Source organism: Canis lupus, chromosome 26 (assembly GCF_048164855.1).
Source record: "Canis lupus baileyi chromosome 26, mCanLup2.hap1, whole genome shotgun sequence".
Taxonomy (NCBI): Eukaryota; Metazoa; Chordata; class Mammalia; order Carnivora; family Canidae; genus Canis; species Canis lupus.
In genome coordinates this window covers 41,565,491-41,579,192 of record NC_132863.1, presented here as the reverse complement: position 1 = coordinate 41,579,192, position 13,702 = coordinate 41,565,491, and the positions used below count along the sequence as shown (strand labels likewise).

The window sequence follows — 13,702 nt, the reverse complement described above, 5'->3', positions numbered from 1 at the left end:
AGGGGTGAGTGACAAGGCTGTGATTCACCCCACACACACTGCTTGCTCTGTCCACACTACTAGCATCCCACCTTAACCCACACCAGTGCCCTGTGTTTGCTGAAGCCGTTTGTAAAACCCTCCACCTCTGTGCAACCTGCAACGGCCTCCATTGCTAAATAAAGCCATGAGGGCAGTGGGCTTAGGGGGGCTCAGTTGGGCAGGATGGATTCATGAAGAAGAGGAGCCCATCCGAATCTTGAAAGCCCACTTGAAAGGTGTCTTTGAGTTGTTTTGTTTTTTTTTTTTTTTTTAAGATTTTATTTATTTATTCGAGAGAGGCAGAGACACAAGCAGGTAGAAGGAGAATCAGGCTCCATGCAGGAAACCCGACGTGGGACTCGATCCTGGGACCCAGAATCACACCCTGGGCCCCGGGATCGAGTCCCGCCACCCAGGATCATGCCCTGGGCCAAAGGCAGGCACTAAACCGCTGAGCCACCCAGGGATCCCCACTCCCCACCTCCACCCCCCAGCTTTGAGTTTTAAAAGGCATTCGTGTTACTCATTGCACAAACAAATCCAGGTGTTTCTCTGGGCCACTGGTGAGTGGTAAGGAGATCAAGCAGCCAGCTCTTTGATAAAGAGCCTGATCTAATGGAATAAGGAGAGATATCAGTAGCACCAAACTGGGTGGAAAACAGTACAGAAATGTCACACAGAGATTTGCATAAGATGCTAAGGAGACTCAGAGGATCCCAGAGAAAGGATATTTTTTTTCTTTTTGCCCTAAGAAATCAGAAAGCTTTTCCTCCCTAGAAAATTTAGTCACCCTAGAACCTAATCTAAGAGAGTTAACCAGAAACTTAACTTGCAGTTTCTGACATACTTTTGCTTTCCACCCACCTTCCTTCCCACTGGTCAGTTTCCTGGGAAACATCCACATTTTGAGAACAAAAATACCAATAACATGTCATTAGAATGACATCAACATGACAAGAACATTTTGTTAAAATAACTCTAAGGCCTAAAGTACATGTGAAAATTATTTTTAAATGGCATTAGCTCCACAAAAGGGAGGCACTAATGAGATGCTTAACCAAAAAAAAAAAAAAAATTAGATTTCTCAGAATGCTTATCCTCTGGATCAGAACAGTGGCTGAGGTTTAATAGTAACTTTGGAACAATCTAAGTAAATTCTGTTACTCGGAAGGGGTTAGCAGAGCCTCTGGGATTTTGTATGGAAGCATAATATGGAGAATATGGATGTAGCAAACCTCATTTTTAACTTTCTCCAGGAAAGAAGAAGGGGATGTTGCCTTCAGGAGATTTGAGGTCCCTATGTCTTTTTTTTTTTTTTTTTTTTTAAGGGCTTTATGTCTTGAGTCAAAGGAGACTTGGAGAGCCTGGTGTTGTGGCTCTCAGAGCCCCCCTGATGCCCACATGTCCTCCCGCCTCTGCCTTCCAGGGACATCAGGTGGAAGTCTGACCTCAGGAATGGTGGGTGCATTTCCACCATGGAAACCAAATGAGGCTCCCTCCTCCCCACCCCCAGAGCTCTTCTCCCAGCGGCTGTTCTGAGAGCTCTGCAGTTGTATTAGAAAGTTTCCGCCATCCCTGAGACTCTGAAATAGAATGTTTCTGCTCACAGGAACTGCACCTCTGTGGTTAGAAATGATGTTACTGTAATTTATGATACAAGGTGGAGCCCTTCTCCCTTGTTTAAAAATACACTGATAGGGTGTTCTCAGCCCCACACGAGTGTTACCATAGCTTGCTTAGGAAGGGGAATTTGTAAAAGAGGCAATTTCTAGTTCTGGCAAGAAACCCTATCTGGGCTCCCGGTAAGGGATTAAATATCACGCAAGCACATTCTTGCAGCAGACTGATTCAACTAGTAGGAAAGTCTGGCCATGACTGAAAGGTTTAGAGAAAAATAACAAATTGCTTCTCAGAACTCGTAGAAGGGAGCTTTCAATCTAAGCACTTACACGCAGCAGAAGGCACCAAGTGTAGAGGCCGGGTGGATCTTCTTCTTCTTCTTTAGAGTTGTGTTTACCACATGCTCTGGTTCCATGGATTGAGAGCATATTTCACCCTATCTGCAAATAGAATATTTAAGATTCTTGAAATATTTTGACTCTCCTAAAGAATTTTATCCTCCATTGATTATACCTTGGTGACTGAGTTTCAATCTTAGCAAAGTCACATAGGCAGTGAAATCAAATGTTGCCTATTTAAGATAATTAGCACCTTGCCTACTTAAAAAGTGAGGTCTCACCAGGACAATTGACTTACTAATTGTGATCTGGCCAGGAAGTTGGAAAATTCAAGGAAACACACCTTTGGGAAAAAGAAACAGTATTCCTACAGTTTGCCTCGCATTTGTGTGCAGTTACTGATGTGTATCCTCCAACAGTAAAACCAAGGTATGCTCAGAAAAAAGAGACTTATTTTGGCTTGAGGACCAAGCATGGTTTTCAAATACAGTTTCAAGTTCTAGAGAAGTTTTATTTTATCAGGACTTCCGAAGAAAAGGCTGGCTTGCCTTGAAGAAAACCCCACACTGTATTTTTCTAAGTCTCTCTTTCTGAATGTGAACTAGCAGAATTACAGATGGAATGCTTGATAGGAAGGGGAAAAACACAATCAGTGCAAAACACCTCTTCTGAGCTGGGCTCTGAGGCTTAGGTGTGCTGTTGGTTTTTTTTTTTTTTTTTTTTTTTTTTTTCTTTGTCTAACATCTCCTTTTTGGAAACATTCTGTTCAAAAATTTAATCGGGGGGTTCCTCAAAAAGTTAAACACAGAATTACAATATGACCAGCAATTCTATTCCTAGCTGGAACCCAAAAGGATTGAAAACAAGCACTCAAACAGAAACTTGGACACCTTTGGTGTTATAGCACTATTCACAGTATAGGAAAGTAAAGGGGCGCCTGGGTGGCTCAGTCCAGTAAGCGTCCTACTGTTAATCTCAGCTCAGGCCTTGATCTCAGGGTCATGAGTTCAAGCCCTGTGTTGGACTCTGTGCTGGGAATGGAGCTTACTTAGAAGAAGAAGGAGAAAAGAAGAAGAAGAAGAAGAAGAAGAAGAAGAAGAAGAAGAAGAAGAAGAAGAAGAAGAAGAAGAAGAAGAGGAGGAGGAAGAGGAGGTAAAAACAACCTTAGTGTCCATCTACCGAGGAGTGTACAAACCAAATGTGGTGCATGCATACAATGGAACACTAGTCAGCCTTAAAAAGGAATGAGCTTCTCACATGGATGAACAGTAAGTTTAGTAAAAGACACCAGACACGAAAAGGACAAATTTGGTATGATTCCACTTACAGGAAATATCTAGAATAGTTAAATTCATAGAAACAGAAAGTAGCTGTGGGAATGGGGAATTATTGCTTAACGGGGACAGTTTCCGTTTAGGGTAATGAAAAATTCTGGAAATAGGGGTGATGGTTGCCCAACATCGTTAATGTAACTAATGTAACTGAATTGTATGCAAAGATGGTTAAAATGGCTAGCTTTATGCTATGTATATTTAACCATCATAAAAAACATTTTTAAAGACTATCAAAAATAAATAAGAAAAAATAGAGTATAAAAAATTGAGTCTACTATAATTCTATGTAAAAAAACAAGTGCTACCCCTAAGATTGACTTATTTTATGTTGCTTTCACTCACCTTTGGTTCTGTGAATGTCAAATTTCAACTAAAATCTTCCTATTTACTGTCTATCCACAGACATAATCTTCAGTCAAGAAAGCAAGCCCAAGAGGGCGCCTAGGGGGCTCAGTCAGAAGAGCGTGGGACTCTTGATGTCGGGGTAGTGGGTGTAGAGATTACTTACTAAATAAAAGATAAATGGTGCCTGGGTGGCTCAGTTGGCTAAGCGTCTGCCTTAGCACAGGTCATGATCTCAGGGTCCTGGGACTGAGTCCCACATCGGGTTCCCTGTTCAGTGGGGAGTTTGCTTCTCCCTCTCCCTCTGCCCCTACTCTCTCTTCTTCTCTCTTTCTATCTCAAATAGATAAATAAAATCTTTAAAAAATAAAGAAAAGGAAAGAAAGCCAAAGGAATTTGACTCCTACAGCTTGGATTGAATCTGCTTGGCAAGCCATGGCACCAATGATCTCCCAGGAAAGCAGGTCCCTCCAGGTGTGCCCAGGAGACATGTGGATGAGGTAGCAGGTGTAGAGCAGTGTAGGCAGGTAGGGGTAATGGTTGAAAGCCTGGGCTCTGAGCCAGATTGCCTGACTTTGTGACTTAAAGAGTCTTAACCTCTCTAGGCCTCACTTTTCTTATCTATAAAAGGAAGATAAGCAATAGCCACCAGCTCACAGAGCTGTTTTGAGTCAGTAAATGAACACTGCCTGGCACACAATCATGGGTAGCTTTTTGGTAAAATATCCTCTTCATAACTTCACTTTTAGGTTAGAATGATTTTGTGGTGACTCACATAATACAATGGTACTAATATAACGGGATATTTATAATATTATATATTATATACAATAATAAGTTAACAATCACTCAGCACTGAAAAAGAATAAACTACTGGTACACACAACAACTTGGGTAAATCTCAAGAGCATTATCTTGTGTAAAAAAGGCCAGCCTCAAAAGGTCACAGTCTATACTTCCATCTATATGACATCCTCAAAATGACAAAATTATAAAGACAGAGAAGAGGTCAGTCATTGCCAGGGGTTGGGGTGGTGATTCGTAGGCATAATGAAAGCATGAGATCTTCATGGTGATGGAACAGTGCCCTACATTGACAATGGTGGTGGTCACCAGTTGACAGAGTAGCACAGAACTCTACACACACATATGGTGTCATGGTCAATTGCCTGGTTTTGAGTTTGTCCTATGGTTAAGGAAGATGTCACCAAAGGGAAACTGGAGGAAGGGTACATGGAGCTCACTCTGCTATCTTTGCAACTTCCTGTGATACTATAATTACTTCAAAATAAAAAATTTGGGGGATCCCTGGATGGCTCAGAGGTTTAGCGCCTGCCTTTGGCCCAGGGCGCGATCCTGGAGACCCGGGATCGAGTCCCACGTCAGGCTCCCAGCATGGAGCCTGCTTCTCCCTCCTCCTGTGTCTCTGCCTCTCTCTCTCTCTCCCTCTATGTCTATCATAAGTAAATAAATCTTTAAAAAAAAAAAACAAAATAAAAAAGTTTTAAAAATTTTATAATATGTAATTATATGTAATATGCATAATAATATGTAATAATATGCATGCAGTAATAACAATTCAGTAGATACTGAGTCCCATCAACGGAGGAGAGACTACTTAAAGTGCTTTTTTCTTTTTTTCTTAAGATTTTATTTATTTATTTGAGAGAGAGAGAGCATGCGCTTGAAAGAGAGCACATGAGCAGGGGTAGGGGCAGAGGGAGAAACAGACTCCCCTCAAGGTGGGGCTCGATCCCAGGATCTTAGGGTCATGACCTGAGCCAAAGGCAGATCTTAACAGACTGAGCCACCGAGGCACCCCAGAGTGACTTTTTTTTTTTAAGATTTTCATCTTAAGTAATCTCTACACTCAATGTAGGACTCAAACTCACGACCCCGAGATCAAGAGTCCCATGCTCTACTGACTGAGCCAGCCAGGGCTCCAAGGGTTGATTTTAAATATAAAAATGATTTACATTTTCAGCGTTTGGCTTTGAGATTTCTAAGAGTCAAGCCATAAAGAGGAGGAATCTGGAAAGAAACAACAAATTCAGGGATTGGGGGTGAGGGAGGAGGAAGAAAGACTTTTTTCTCAGATGCTAAATTCTGAAAGATTCTTCATAGAAGATTTTTTTAAATTGGGGTCATAATGGGAACATATTCTGAAAAGTAGTTTCTACATGAACAGAAATGCTTCCTCTGCTCATTTCTTTTGCTAATTCCCAATCACAGTTGTAAAAGAGGGAACTGAAATTTATCGTGCAGTTACCAGGGGGCTGCACATAGTATATCCTTTAATTATCCCCATTTTATCCCCAAAACTGAGGCATGGGGCGCTCATTTTATTGCACAGGGACAAATGGGAAACCAAGTACCTGCTCAAATCTAAAGCCCAGTTTCTCACTATGCACTTCTTTTCACCCACCTCCCTGCCCACAGTGGCTGCTATCATAATCTTCATCATGGGCCTGGAATTCTATAATTTACGAAGCTTGGTCTTCCAAATTTAAGTGTGCATAAAACCTCCTGGGGAACTGCACAGTCTCGGGCCACATCCCAGTAAGTCCTCCATTATTCAATCTGACGGGGAGCAGAAGGTACTTTGGGTATACAGATGTTCATTCTTAGTCTGTCCTTGAAGACCCCTGACCCAGACTCTTGGGACTCTACCATCAGAATATTCTGGAATTCCCAAGCATCGGGGGCAATCTGCAAAGGTGACCAACCATTCCAGTTTGCTCAGGACTGAGGGGTTTTCCGGGACGTGGAAATTTTAGTGCTAAAACTGGGAAAGTCCTGGACCAGTTGGAACCAGTTGGTCACCCTATGAGTTCAGGATGTGGTGACAGTCCAGGGTCCCTCCTTTATATGCAGAAACGTCAGTGGTCCTTGAGGTTGTCAAACAGAGTGAGGCTGGCCAAACAGAGTGAATTTCCTACTCTAGGACCCCCACCTTAGCTCTCATTTCACATGTAATAGTGTTGGCGGAAGGGACGGCCATCTAGGGCCATGTAGTGTGGATTTTCTGTCAGACTCTAACAAAGAAGAATGGCCAGCATCTGAGAGCCCTTATAGGGCAAACCCTCTGTAGTTAAGAAATCAAGCTTTGGTGACAAGACATGAGAGACACTTAACTCTGGGAAATGAACAGGGGGTAGTGGAAGGGGAGGTAGGCAGGGGGGTTGGGGTGATTGGGTGATGGGTACTGAGGGGGGCACTTGGCGGGATGAGCACTGGGTGTTATGCTATATGTTGGTAAATTGAACTCCAATCAAAAAAAAAAAAAGAAGATACACGCAAGTTTGGTATTTTTATAAAGAAAAAAAAGAAAGAAATCAAGCTTTGAGGATGCCTTGCTGGCTCAGTCAGTGGAACATAAGACTCTTGATTTTGGGATTGTGGGTTCAAGCTCCATGTTGGGTGTAGAGGTTACTTGAAAATAAATAAAAATCAAAATAAAGAAAGAGAAAGAAGGAAAGAAAAGAAAAGAAGAAAAAAGGAAAAGAAAAGAAAAAAGAAAAAAGAAAAGAATAGAAAAGAAAAGAAAAGAAAAGAAAAGAAAAGAAAAGAAAAGAAAAGAAAAGAAAAGAAAAGAAAAGAAAAGAAAAGAAAAGAAAAGAAAAGAAAAAAGAAAAAGAAATCAGGCTCTGGAATATAAAGAGATCCATGGGCAGCTAAGGTGGCTCAGGGGTTTAGCACCTGCCTTTAGCCCGGGGCATGATCCTGGAGACCCAGGAATAAATAAATAAAAAGACCCCAATAAATAAAATATTTTAAAAAATAAATAAATAGGGCAGCCCCGGTGGTGCAGCGGTTTAGCGCCGCCTGCAGCCTGGGGTGTGATCCTGGAGACCCGGGATCGAGTCCCACATCAGGCTTCCTGCATGGAGCCTGTTTCTCCCTCTGCCTGTGTCTCTGCCTCTCTCTTTGCTCTCTATGAATGAATGAATAAATAAATAAATCTTTAAAAAATAATTAATAAATAAATAAATAAATAAATAAATAAATAAATAGATCCATGTCCAAGTCTCAGTCCTTCTGCGCATTGCTAACTGTCAGGTTTGGACAAATTATTTAAACTTTTTTGAGCTTCAGCTTCTCATCTGTGAAATGATCAAATCCCACCCCCTCCACTGGCCCACTCCACTACTTTTGGTTTCTATTTTATCAATTTCTACATTTGATTTTATCCATTCCTATCTTTTATTCTTTTTAAAATTACTTTATTATTCTAAGTTTCTTGAGTTAAAACGTTTATTACTGATCTTTTAAGTGTTATTTTTCTAGTAAATGCATCTTAGAGCTATACATTTCCCTCTGCATGCTGCTTTGTCCTCATCCCACAGGTTTGCATGCAGAGCGTTTGGTTCCCATTGTTTAGTTCTAATTGGACTGTAATTTCCATTTTGACTTTTTCTTTAAGAGGAGAATTCATGGGGCAGCTCTGGTGGCTCAGCGGTTTAGCACCGCCTTCAGCCCAGGGTGTGGTCCTGGAGACCTGGGATCAAGTCCCACATCGGGCTCCCTGCATGGGGCCTGCTTCTCCCTCTGCCTGTGTCTCTGCCTTTCTCTCTGTGTCTCTCATGAATAAATAAATAAAATCTTTAAAAAAAAAAAAAAAAGAGGAGAATTCATCTGAAACACGGGTAGTAATTGTACCTGCCTCACAGAAGTGTTGCGAGGCTCAATCGAGATGGTAAAAGTAAAATTTTTAGTACACAGCCCAGCAGATAATAAGCGCTCCAAACATTTCAGTACAACCAGCTGCCCCTGATGAGATGCACCATTGTATCGGGAGCTTTTTTGTTTTGTTTTAAGATTTATTTATTTATTCATGAGAGACAGAGAGAGAGGCAGAGACACAGAGGGAGAAGCAGGCTCCTTGCAGGGAGCCGGATGCGGAACTGGATCCTGGATCCCGGGATCACACTCTCAGCTGAAGATAGACACTCAACTGCTGAGCCACCCAGGCGTCCCTGTATAGTGCGTTTGCATCTTCCCAGTCTTCCTCCCCCGGGGTGCCTTCCCTCCCATTTCCTGTAAACATCTCTGTCAGAGTCACTCTTCTGATTTGGAGGCCTAATCAAATAATTTTCCTGCTGAAAAACCTAAGGTAATTCCCAAGGCCCAAGCATGTGCGTGCATGATCTTCAAAAATCTTCCCACCCCGGAAACAAGCTGCCTGCGAATGGAGACCTTCCTATCACATTCGCCCCTATGTTGTTGGGGTCAGGAAGGGTCCCAGGACACGGGGGTGCGTGCTATATTCTAGCTGGGATGAATCAATGAAAGAATGAACAATCTACCCTTGAGGATACTCATCCCAGTCCTGAGAGCTCTTCCTGCAGATCTTGAGTTCCCCTCCCCCTTTTGCTCCCACATACTTTGCATTTCTTTTTAAAACTTGTTTTCAGAGGCACTGAGCTGGCTCCAGTGGTTGGTTAAGCATGGGGCTCTTGGTGTCAGCTCAGGTCTTGATCTCAGGGTGGTGAGTTCGAGCCCCATGCTGGGCTCCATGCTGGGCATGGAGCCTACTTAAAAATAAATTAATTGGGCACCTGGGTGGCTCAGTCTGGTGAAGCATCTGCCTTTGGCTCAGGTCATGATCCCAGAGTCCTGGGATTGAGCCCTACGTGGGGCTCCCTATTCAGCAGAGAGTCTGCTTCTCCCTCTTCCTCTGCCCTTCCCTTCTGCTCTGGCACTTTCTCTCTCTCTCTCAAATAAATAAATAAAATATTTAAAAAAAAGAATCTTTGGGATGCCTGGGTGGCTCAGTGGTTGAGTGTCTGCCTTTGGCCCAGGGCGTGATCCCAGGGTCCTGGGATCGAGTCCCACATCAGGCTCCTTGCAGGGAGCCTGCTTCTCCCTCTGCCTGTGTCTCTGCCTCTATCTGTGTCTCTCATTAATAAATAAAATCTTTAATAGAAAATAAATAATAAATAAATAATAAATTTTCATTTTTAATTAATTAATTAATGAAAAATTATTGTGTTTAATAAAAGGCAGAAACCCATTCTAGCTAGCCTACGTTAAAAGGGACATTTATCACAGAAAACAGGGGATCGATCCCCAACAAAGAGCCAGAGTGCGGCCTAATGTGGCATCCAGGGAGACCTCACCTCTCCACTCTGCCTCTCCCCACATCTTCCTTCTTCTCTTTCTAGACTGGCTACAGTCTGCAGAAAATATAGGTGCCAAGGCTCCCCATCTGACATCTTGCAGGGCCACTATGGAGACCACATCCCTTGGGAGACTAACTCCAAATTCTCAGGGGAGAGTTGGATTTGCCCTGCCTGAATCACGTCTTACTGCTATTTCGCAGACACTAGCTGGAAGGGCATGACCTTGCGGTCCAAGCTCGTGGCTGGGACCCACTCCCTGGAAGGAGGCGAGAGAAAGCAGGTCAAGAGTCACTATCAGCTGGTGGCATTCCAAAATGTATTACTAGCCTTTGGCTTTCCAAACTTCTGTCATTCTTATGCCACCTTCATAACAGGGGGGTTAGTACCGACTGCCTGAGTACATCTCACAGCCCTGCCACTTCCCAGCTGTGTGACCCTCAGCAAGTGGCTTAGCCTCTCTGTGCGCAGTTTCCTCAAAACTGTGACTGTCGGGGATCCCTGGGTGGCGCAGCGGTTTGGCGCCTGCCTTTGGCCCAGGGCGCGATCCTAGAGACCCGGGATCGAATCCCACATCGGGCTCCCGGTGCATGGAGCCTGCTCCTCCCTCTGCCTGTGTCTCTGCCTCTCTCTCTCTCTCTCTCTGTGACTATCATGAATAAATAAATAAAATCTTAAAAAAAAAAAAAACTGTGACTGTCACACAATAAAGAAGTTTAAAAAAAAAAAAACACTTAGCTATTACTCTTCTAAGAGCCTTTACTGTTTTTAAATTCCCTCATGGATCACCTGAAATTATTACCATCACTTTTTAAAAATATTTTATTTATTTGAGAGAGAGAGAGAGAGAGCACAAGCAGGGGGAGCAGCAGAAGCAGAGGGAGAAGCAGGCAACCTGCTGAGCAGGGAGCCTGACATGGGGCTCCATCCCAGGACCCTGAGATCATGACCTGAGGTGAAAGTAGATGCTTAACTGCTGAGCCACCCAGGGGCCCCAACCATTGCTTATTTTTAAAACTACTTCTCCATTTAAAATAAATTTTTAAAAGGAAATCCTGCATTACTGCTATCAATGAAAATTAATATCATATTCCATAAATATATCTATATGGTTAAGCATATATACATACATATGGTTACCTATATATGAATATATATACACATACACATGTAGAGATAGGCTAAATTCTAGGCATATAGCATTGTCTGCTGAAGGCTTTGATGGGCCAGTGACCTGCACTCATTTCCAAAGGGAGATTTGCAAGTGTTAGAGAGGTGTTAAAGACATATTAGCGTCACACTGAGACTTTCTTCTTTGAGTAATCATAAGGAGGGACCAGACAATGAAAAGGGTATTATGTTCTCACTTTGGGACTCTGTGTGATTAATGCCTTGTCCCTTACTACTAAAGTCCTCTCCCAGACCACAAACAGGGAAACACTTTGTTATATCATCAAATCTCCATTCCCATCACCACAATCGGGTTTTTGTCTAGCGGGGATCCCCACTTCCTTGACCAGCCCTCCCCTCCTCGCCAGCATGCCGCATCAGCCTGGTGTCTGGCTCTTGGAAGCCCTGTGTCGCTGGCGGAGCTGACTGTCCCTCCAGAGCTCAGGCACCATCAGAGAGCAGCACAGTCACTTTGGAAAACAGTCTGGCAGTTCCCCCAAAGGATATGCATAGAGTTACCATATGACCCAGCAATTTCATTCTGGGGTATATACCCTAGATAATTGAAAGCATAAATTCAGAATAGCCAAAAAGCTGGAAATAAGCCTCACATCCATCAGCAGATAAATGAGTGGACAAATAAAATAGAATATTTGGCATCAGAAAAGGATCAAGAATGGATACACACTACAAAATGGGTGGACCTGGAAAACATTATGCTAAGTAAGAGAAGCCAGTCACAGGGGTCACATGTTGTACAATTTTATCTATATAAAATGTGCAGAATTGGCCAATCCATAGAGACAGAAGGTAGATTAGTGATTCTATAGGATTAGATGGAGGTGGGATCTAGGAGAAATGGGAAGTGAGTGCTAATGGGTAAGAGGTTGCTTTCTGGGATGATGAAAATGCTCTGGAACTAGACAGCAATGATGGTTGCACAATTCTGTGAATACAGTAAAAGCCATTAAACTGTATATGTATTTTAAGTAGATGAGTTGTATGGTATGCGGATTATATCTCAATAAAACTATTTTTGAAATAGCTAACTTACACCTTGGGAGGAGTTGGATGACCAATACTGTACTTCACTAGAGTGTGTAACTAATTGCCTCCCTGCCAGGCCCATTGACTCATGGGCTAGGTTGGCAGTCACCATGGGGTTCTGCTTGAATGGTGGGGATTGTGCCTATAGCTATGAATTTGAGTATATTAAAAGCTTTACCTAGAAGAATGGTCACCGTGATGCACCCAAAACTAGCCTTTAAGCATTCAGAGTGGCCTAGGCTAATCCATTCAATGAATCTATTCAAAAAAAAATTTTTGACACCTACTAAGTGCCTAGTGTCATAAGAATCTGGAGCTATAGGGACACCTGGGTGACTCAGTGGTTGAGCATCTGCCTTTGGCTCAGGGCATGATCCCGGGGTCCTGGGATGGCGTCCCGCATTGGGGCTCCCTGTGGGGAGCCTGCTTCCCCTCTGCCTATGTCTCTGCCCCTCTCTCTCTGTGTCTCTCATGAATAAATAAATAAAATCTTAAAAAAAAAAAAGAATCTGGAGATACATCAATGAACGGCACTGAAAAGGATACTGCCCTCATGGAGGTGGCACCTAACTGAGAGAGACAGCCAAAAACCGTTAATACATAAATAATATAATTAATAATTAAGATTACATTATACATAAGATAATTTCAGAAACTCATAAAAGTGCTCCTATGGTAAGTCAGCATAACGGAAGACAGGGCCAGAGGAGGAGGGGAAAGCCTTCAACTGAGGTACCATTTGGATCTAGACTTGAATGAGGAAAAGAAGCCAGACACAAGAAACTCCGGGGAAAGTATGTTCCTGGCAGAGGGAATAGCAATTGCAAAGGCCCTGTGGCAGAGCCAGGTTTGATGTGGTACAGGTTTAGAAATAAAGCTGGTGGGCAGTCCCGGTGGCTCAGCGGTTTAGGGCTGCCTTCAGCCCAGGGTGTGATCCTGGAGACCCAGGATCGAGTCCCACATCGGGCTCCCTGCATGGAGCCTGCTTCTCCCTCTGCCTGTGTCTCTGCCTCTCTGTCTCTGTATCTGTATCTGTCTCTGTCTCTCATGAATAAATAAACAAAATCTTAAAAAAAAAAAAAAAAAGAAAGCTGGTGTGGTTTGATCATGAGCAAGGGATGAGCAAGGCAAGAGATGGAAAGAGAGAGGCAGTCAGAGGTCCTGTTCACCTAGGTTCCAAGGCTGTTGTAAGGATTTCCTTTCAAGTCAGATGGGAAGCAACTGTAGAAGCTTTGAAGACAGAGTGACCAGATGTGATTTACTTTCTGAAAAGCACACCCAGACCACCCTGTTGAGAACGGATCGTGGGAGGAAGAGTGAAGCAGAGAGGTCATTTGGGAGACGGTTGCCCTTGCCGTCCTGCTCTGTACTCTTTCCCACCCCAAACACGGGATGACAGGCCTTTATTTGTTGTTAAAGTCGCCCAACTATTTACGAGCCTCATCAGTTTGAACAACAATGTAGAGGGGAGAGTTGAAATGCAGACCTCTTTGCCTAAATTTATCTGTGCAAAAATGTTAAGTTTTTAATCTTGACCAAATCGAAGGTTTTTGTGGATGGATGACATTATTCTCCAGGCCTCAGTGTCTGACAGCGTGACACCTGATACCATGGCGCAGTGTATGACACTAACCCACTCGCAGATGTCAAATAGGTTGAATGATTACTAAAGATTCACTAAAGATTTGAAGACTATAAATAATATAAATAA

The 13,702-nt window shown here is 43.0% G+C and overlaps 1 long non-coding RNA gene across 3 annotated transcripts in view; it reads right to left on the bottom strand.

Moving 5' to 3' along the window:
• Positions 1 to 13,702, bottom strand: part of LOC140618649 (uncharacterized) — a 44,378-nt gene that overhangs the window by 18,396 nt on the left and 12,280 nt on the right. For all 3 annotated transcript variants that reach the window (XR_012018715.1, XR_012018716.1, XR_012018714.1), the window contains exon 2: positions 1,971 to 2,081. This is a non-coding gene — a long non-coding RNA (uncharacterized lncRNA). The remainder of the gene's footprint in view (positions 1 to 1,970; positions 2,082 to 13,702) is intronic.